The sequence below is a fragment of the Neophocaena asiaeorientalis genome, unplaced genomic scaffold (genome assembly GCF_003031525.2).
Source record: "Neophocaena asiaeorientalis asiaeorientalis breed wild unplaced genomic scaffold, Neophocaena_asiaeorientalis_V1.1 scaffold283, whole genome shotgun sequence".
NCBI lineage: Eukaryota > Metazoa > Chordata > Mammalia > Artiodactyla > Phocoenidae > Neophocaena > Neophocaena asiaeorientalis.
In genome coordinates, this window is record NW_020172827.1 from 271,155 (window position 1) to 279,713 (window position 8,559).

Sequence of the window (8,559 nt, forward strand, 5' to 3'; positions counted from 1 at the left end):
ACTTAAAAAAGTGCTGTATGTCATTTATATCTCAATAAAACTGGAAGAAAAAAATACATGATCATATATGTATATGTATGTAAGTATCGGTAATTTCCATTGTTCACTTAAAAACTATCATGAACATTTTCCGAAGGGTATAGCTATCTACCAATTATTTTTAATATAGGTTCATTACATTCCATAGTTTAAATGTACCATATTTGATTCAAGAAGTTTTTACTGACTTGTAATTGATAAAAATACATTTTTAACAATTAACTTACATTAACAATATATGTTATCAATAGTAGACATCCTTGTACTCTATCCTTATGTATTGGTATTTTCTGGGATGGATTCCCAGAAGAAGGATAGGATCACTGAGATAACGAGTAAGTACATTTTAGGTGCTAAAAATTCACATTCTTATGAACAGTATAAGAGAATGTCAATTACCCCATATCCTTACTAGCTTTAGATAAGTCCTTTCAGGTTTACCAATGTGATGGGGTAAAGATGACATCTTAATGTTTTCACTTGTGTTATCCTGACCAGCCATGAAGTTGAGCATATTTATAAATTTTCACTGGCCATATCTCCATTTTGCCTACTGTTCATATCCTTTCCAAATTGTTTGGGTTTTCTTTTTATTAATATGCTAAAGCACTCTACATGAAATTTATATTAGTTTTCTGTCTACCATATTTTTGAGAATATTTTTTTGCTTCTGTTTACGGTGTATTTTGTACATGAGAATACTTTTTATAAAACAATCTGTCAATCTTTATTTTATGGATAAAAGTTGCTTACCAAGATTACAAAGACCAATTCATCAGGGTATTTTACTAAAATTCTTCTGTTTTATCCTAATATTTTTAAATTAGATTGTTTTTAGTTTTATGTATGTTAATATATTTGGAATTTTAAAAACAAATTTATTGAAGTATAGTTGATTTACAATGTTGAGTTAGTTGCAGGTGTAAAGCAAAGTGAATCAGTTGTACATACACTATATCCACTCTTTTTTAGATTTATATTTCCCATATAGGCCATTAAAGAGGCCTTTAAACTACGTGATGACCAACTAAATTGTTCATCATCAAAACCTATTGTTGTAATATGTATTGCTTTGCTTCTCTGATGTCTAAATGTTACATAAAAATATGGCATGAGAAAAGAAAATACTGGGTTTTGTCCTTTTTGTAATATAGAAAAGAGGAAAATTTGAGTGAGATGACTAAGGAAGTGTTCACCTAGAAAAAGAGTCCAGTGTTTTAGAGTTTGTATGCAAAATTATAATAAGAGAGCTGGGGCCAGGGACTTCTTAGTCACATCAGTGGAGGTAAACAATGCCTGGAGAAAGAACTGGGTTTCCAGAAGAAACCTAAAATTTAATAGTAGCATCTTACATTATGGCATGCTTATTAATTGCCAAGTCTATGCTGAGTTTCACATGATCTCATTTAACCCTTAGAACAAAACTCTGAAGTAGATGTGCTTAGTATCTTTCCATTGTGGATGGGGAAAATGTGATATAGGAAAGTCCAGAAATTTACACATGATCATATACCAAAGAAGTGGTAGACTTCACACTGTTTGCAGATGACATGATACTATACATAGAGAATCCTAAAGATGCCACCAGAAAACTACTAGAGCTAATCAATGAATTTGGTAAAGTTGCAGGACACAAAATTAATGCAGAGAAATCTCTTGCATTCCTATAAACTAATGATGAAAAATCTGAAAGAGAAATTAAGGAAACACTGCCATTTACCATTGTAACAAAAAGAATAAAACACCTAGGAATAAACCTACCTAGGGAGACAAAAGACCTGTATGCAGAAAACTATAAGACACTGATGAAAGAAATTAAAGATACCAACAGATGGAGAGATATACCATGTTCTTGGCTTGGAAGAATCAATATTGTGAAAATGACTATACTACCCAAAGCAATCTACAGATTCAATGAAATCCCTATCAAGTTACCAATGGCATTTTTTACAGAACTAGAACAAAAAATCTTAAAATTCGTACAGAGACACAAAAGACCCTGAACAGCCGAAGGAGTCTTGAGGGAAAAAAATGGAGCTGAAGGAATCAGACTCCCTGACTTCAGACTACACTACAAAGCTACAGTAATCAAGACAATATGGTACTGGCACAAAAACAGAAATAAAGATCAATGGAACAGGATAGAAAGCCCAGACATAAACCCACACACCTATGGTCAATGACATGATGCACCTTAATCTATGACAAAGGAGGCAAGGATACACAACGGAGAAAAGACAGTTTCTTCAATAAGTGGTGCTGGGAAAACTGGACAGCTACATGTAAAAGAATGAAATTAGAACACTCCCTAACACCATGCACCAAAATAAACTCAAAATGGATTAGAGACCTAAATGTAAGACCAGACACTATAAAACTCTTAGAGGAAAACATAGGAAGAACACTCTTTGACATAAATCACAACAAGATCTTTTTTTGATCCACCTCCTAGAGTAATGGAAATAAAAACAAAAATAAACAAATGGGACCTAATGAAACTTCAAAGCTTTTGCACAGCAAAGGAAACCATAAACATGACGAAAAGACAACCCTCAGAATGGGAGAAAATATTTGCAAATGAATCAACGGACAAAGGATTAATTTCCAAAATATATAAACAGCCCACGCAGCTCAATATTAAAATAACAAACAACCCAATCCAAAAATGGACAGAAGACCTAAATAGACATTTCTCCAAAGAAGACATACAGATGGCCAAGAAGCATATGAAAAGCTGCTCAACATCACTAATTATTAGAGAAATGCAAATCAAAACTACAATGAGGTATCACCTCACACCAGTTAGGATGGGCATCATCAGAAAATCTACAAACAACAAATGCTGGAGAGGGTGTGGAGAAAAGGGAACCCTCTTGCACTGTTGGTGGGAATGTAAATTGATACAGCCACTATGGAGAACAGTATGGAGGTTCCTTAAAAAACTAAAAATAGAATTACCATATGACCCAGCAATCCCACTACTGGGCATATACCCAGAGGAAACCATAATTCAAAAAGACACATGCACCCCAATGGTCATTGCAGCACTATTTACAATAGCCAGGTCATGGAAGCAACCTAAATGCCCATCGACAGATGAATGGATAAAGAAGATTTGGTACATATATACAATGGAATATTACTCAGCCATATAAAGGAATGAAATTGGGTCATTTGTAGAGACATGGATGAATCTAGAGACTGTCATACAGAATAAAGTAAGTCAGAAAAACAAATTTTATATTAACGCATATATGTGGAGCCTAGAAAAATGGTACAGACGAACTGGTTTGCAGGACAGAAATTGAGACACAGAAGTAGAGGACAAATGTATGGACACCAAGCAGGGAAAGTGGCAGGTGGGGTGGTGGTGGAATGAATTGGGAAATTGGGATTGACATATATACACTAATATTTATAAGATGGATAACTAATAAGAACCTGCTGTATATAAAAATAAATAAAATTAAAATTTTAAAAAAGTGGTAGGCTTCAGTCAAACTCAGAAATCTGTTTGAAATCCACACATTTAATTAGTCTAGTCAAGAAGAAAGAGAAAAGAGGGAAGATAAAGAAGGAGGAATCAAAGCAAGCAAGGGAAGAACGACAGGAAGAAATATAAATGGAGAGAAGAGGTAAAAAGATTAAGAGTGGAGAAAGGAAAGGAAGGAGAGAAGGGAAAGATGGGAAAGAAATGTGAAAGAAATGAATATGAAAGATATAGTAGAAGAAAAGGAAATAAAGATACACATCGTGGGACTTCCCTGGTGGTGCAGTGGTTGAGAGTCTGCCTGCCGATGCAGGGGACACGGGTTCGTGCCCCGGTCTGGGAGGATCCCAAGTGCCGCGGAGCAGCTGGGCCCGTGAACCATGGCCGCTGAGCCTGTGCGTCCGGAGCCTGTGCTAATCTCAGACACTCACCAGTCCTCATATTTGGTTTTCTACCCTTGCCCTACAGCATTGTGCTGCTACTGGGTTGTCTCATACCCTGCCTAAGCTGGGGCAGGTGGAATATCTCTCTGGGACGAGTAAAAAGTGAGTTTGGGAAGCAAGCGATAAATACTAGCCGAGGTTTCTCATTAAGAATCATTTCTCCATTTCCTTTTATTTCTTTCTCTAAATTTGCCAGATCCTGAACCATTCTCCAGAGCAAGTCTTTGTTTTTTAAATACCTGAAGGAAGAAGAACAGAGGATACAGGAACAGCTCGACTCTCCTTTGGTTTCAGCTCACCTCTGCTTTGGGGTGACATTGCACAGGAAATCCCAATCATTCAGCCCCTGTTGGAGTCACACAGAGCCAGGACCCCAGATAGAAACAGGCATTTGACGTGAGGTCCTGGTCACGTTGCTCCTGCACCCCACCCCCACCCCCAAAAGGATCTTGTTGTGAGGGAAGCCAGTAATGACCACAGAATCTGGGTTAAAGGGAACCAACCCTCACATGAGTCTGATCAAGGCAACAGCCTGTGCAAATCAGCAGAGTTAGACTGTGGGAATTAGTGAGCTGTGAACTCTTGAGAGTGACCTTCCAGGGTCGACTTTAGGGGCATTGCTTCTAAAGAAAGTAAAATAAGAGTCTTGTTGATTTATAAAGTACTAGTTGTAAAATTCCCAGAATATTCCACCAATCCATCTGGCCTTTCCGTAGCTGTCTTCTCCTAGGACAGTATAACCCTGAGATATCTTTTCAGTAGCAACAACAAATCCTGCTCATTTTTTTCTCTCACCACCGTGCCTGTAAGCTCTACCTTCCTCCTCCTCTTCTCATTTCTTCTCTGTAGGACATGTTATTTTTGCTATCCTTGCCTTGTTGCTAGTAATTACATACCTCTGAGGTGTTAGAAAGGCCACCTGTGAGAGCAGTTTGCAAATTCCAGATCAATTTCTCTTCCAATTCCTCTATTGGAGATGGCCTTACCTTACATGGAGTCCCTTAAACTAGAAACTGCAGAATCATCCCTCTGCAATTCTTTCTCACTCACTCCAAACACCCAATAGTTACCCAGCTCTGCAGAATTCCTCTGGGTGAGGTCTCTCAAAGCCCATTCCTCCATCTCCATTGGCATGGCCATAGCAGGCCCTCGTCACTTGTGGCCTGGTTTATTGCCTTGGCCTTACTCTTAGTCCCTCTACCTCTAGTCTGATACCCTCTACTTCACTCTAAATGACTGCCAGTCTGCTTTAAAATGCATATTTGCTCTCTCACCCTCCTGCTTAAAATTTGCAAAGCTCCCAACTCTAGGCTAGTACTCAAGATTCTTTATAGTTTTGAATTCTTTCTATCTTTCTGGCCTCAACACTTACAACTCCTCCTTTGATCCAGCTATAACGATTCATAGTTCCTAATGTGGCATGTTGCTAACTGCCTCTGTTATCATTCAAGTCAGCCTTCCATCCCTGTCTTTTATCTAGCTAAACTCCAACTCTTTATTTTTAAACTCAGCTCAAGACCTATCCACATTGAGAAGTCTTCTCTTAATTTCTGGAATGATTCAAATGTTCCCTTCATATTCTTTCATGTTTTTATTATTACTAGCACATTGTCCTGTAACCATTGATTTATAAGTGTGTCTTCCAAACTATACTGTCTGTTCCTCGAGGTTGCCAACCATGTCTTGTTTGCTTTTATAACTCCTGCACCAGTAAGGAGCCTAATACATAGAAGGTGACTATTTGTTGACTGAGTGATTGACTTCTGTTTTACATACTCCTGGATCCATCCAGCTCTTCCTATTTCTTGAGTGCTTACTGTGTACTAAGTACTTACATGACCTAATACTCTCAGAGACTACTGTACTCTTGCCATTTTCCTCTTGGGGAATGCAAGGATATTTCTCCCAGGCTTGTGCTGGGGGCTGGGGGTGAAATAACCAGAGTAAGGAAGAGTTGGTTGGAGCCACTTTACAGGGAAAAGAAGATTTAAAAAAAGAAGTTACAAGAGTGCAAGCAGTGTGTTCCTATGCCTATTTTGTACATACAATTAAAGCTTACATATACTTTATGTAATTTTATATATAATTAAAATCGGTGTGCTCCTTTATATGCACAACTTTCTTGTTTATATCCATGGCATAAAATAGCTAACATTTATTGTTCACTTTTCTGCTAATATCTATGTATTAATTTATTTAATGCATGTAACAACCTTATCATGAAGAGGCACTAAAATTTATCACCTTCCTTTTATAGATGATAAGTGAAGTCGCAGAAAGGCAGATACCTTGCCCAAGATTGTGCAGCTCAGAAGAAGAGGAGCCAGGAGTTGGCCTCAGGGCCTGGGGTCCAGAACCCATGCTCTCTGCTACACTGTCTCTCACATAATCCTGGAGTTCTGTCTACTTGGTGATCACTCAAAAAAACTAGCTTAATTGACCACTCTGCTCTCAAAAATTGTTTCTTTGAAAGTTTCTTCTGCTAATCTTGTATCACACTCATTTCTTGGTATGCCCCTGTTTCTGTTTGTCTCCCCTGTTTCTTGTAAAAAAATTTTAACAGCTTGCTTCTGACTGTGTCTTCTAACACTCTACCCAGTGTTTCCTTCAAATCCTTCTCCCATGACCTATACAAGATATTCCTGTCCTTGGAGTGATAGTCAAGACTGCTAAAACCAAACTAAATCTAGACCAGTGCTGTCCTGGCATGCCCAACATAACCAGCTCACTCAGCTGCCTCCTTAATTTCTACATCCCGTTGACATTTGGACTCAGTCTGTGGAATCATTATAGACTGAATAATTATAGACATCGCCCCCTGCCGGTGGGGCAGCCTCCACACCTGCCTCTGATTCTATTCCCTGATTGATGGCTCTTCAGCACACTGATAATTGAGAAATAAGTTGAGCATTCTGTGACCTCAGCACTAAAAATAAATGCTCAAAATAGGCTCTCAGCATTATTAATTTCTTAGGATGAAAACTTACAGAAAATTTGAGTCAGATGAATAACCTTAAGTATAAACAGAAAGACCAATGCAAAGCAAATGGAATAATTAAAGCAAATGGGGAAATAAATGTAAACGTTTAAGTCCATATTTTAAAAGTAATAATAATTTTCACTTACTCAGGGCTGATGAATGGATAAAGAAGATGTGCTATACACATACAATGGAATATTACTCAGCCATAAAAAAGAATGAAATAATGTCATTTTCAGCAACATGGATGGACCTAGAGATTATCATATTAAGTGAAGTCAGACAGAGAAAGACAAATATCATATGATATCACTTATATGTAGAATCTTAAAAAATGATACAAATGAACTTATTTATAAAACAGAAACAGACTCACAGACATAGAAAACAAATGTATGGTTACCAAAGGGGATAGAAGGGGCAGGGGAGAGATAAATTAGGAGTTTGGGATTAACATATATACACTACTGTATATAAAATAAACAACAATGACCTACTGTATATCACAGGGAACTATACTCAATATCTTGTAATAACCTATAATGGAAAAGAATCTGGAAAAGCATATATTATGTATCTATCACCTATCTATCTATATTTTAATAAGTAGTGGTTTTACAACTGGCTACTTATTCTGCAATTCATATTACAGTCAAAATGAAAACACCAGGGTTTAACCGTGTTCTCCAAAAAAAAGTCAGTTTCAATACTTGGTGATATTTCTCTGAATTCACACTTTTACTTTGTTTATTGGCTTTTAAGATTTCTTTTTATTTTATTTTATTTTACTCATTTATTTATTTTTGGCTGCATTTGGGTCTTCGTTGCTGCACATGGGCTTTCTCTACTTGCTGCGAGCAGGGGTTACTCTTCGTTGCAGTGCGCGGGCTTCTCATTGCTGTGGCTTCTCTTGTTGTAGAGCACGGGCTCTAGGTGCACTGGCTTCAGTAGCTGTGGCACGTGGGCTCAGTAGTTCTGGCTTGCAGGCTAAGAACGCAGGCTCAGTAGTTGTGGTACATGGGCTTAGTTGCTCCACAACATGAGGAGCTGGAGCAGGGCTCGAACCTGTGTCCCCTGCATTGGCAGGCAGATTCTTAACCACTGCACCACCAGGGAAGTCCTGTGACCTTTTTATTTAAAACTGTTTTTTTTTTCAGATGTGGTTAAATTAAGGACTCAGGATGAGGAGATTGTTCTGGATTGTCTGGGTGAGCCCTGAATTCCATCATGTGTCCTTATGAGAGAGAAGCAGAGGTGGACACACAGACAGAAAGCAATGTGACCGTGGAGATAGGGATTGGAGTGATGCAGCCACAAGCCAAGAAATGCCAGCAGCCACCAGAAGGTGGAAGAGGCAAGGACAGATTCTCCACTAGTGTCTCTGGAGGGAACATGGTCCCACCAGATTTCAGACGCCTGGCCTCTAGAATCGTGACAATAAATTTCTGGGTGTTTTTGTTTGTTTTTTTTTTTACATCTTTATTGGAGTATAATTGCTTTACAATGGTGTGTTATTTTCTGCTTTATAACAAAGTGAATCAGTTATACATATACATATGTTCCCATATCTCTTCCCTCTTGTGTCTCCCTCCTTCCCACCCTCCCTA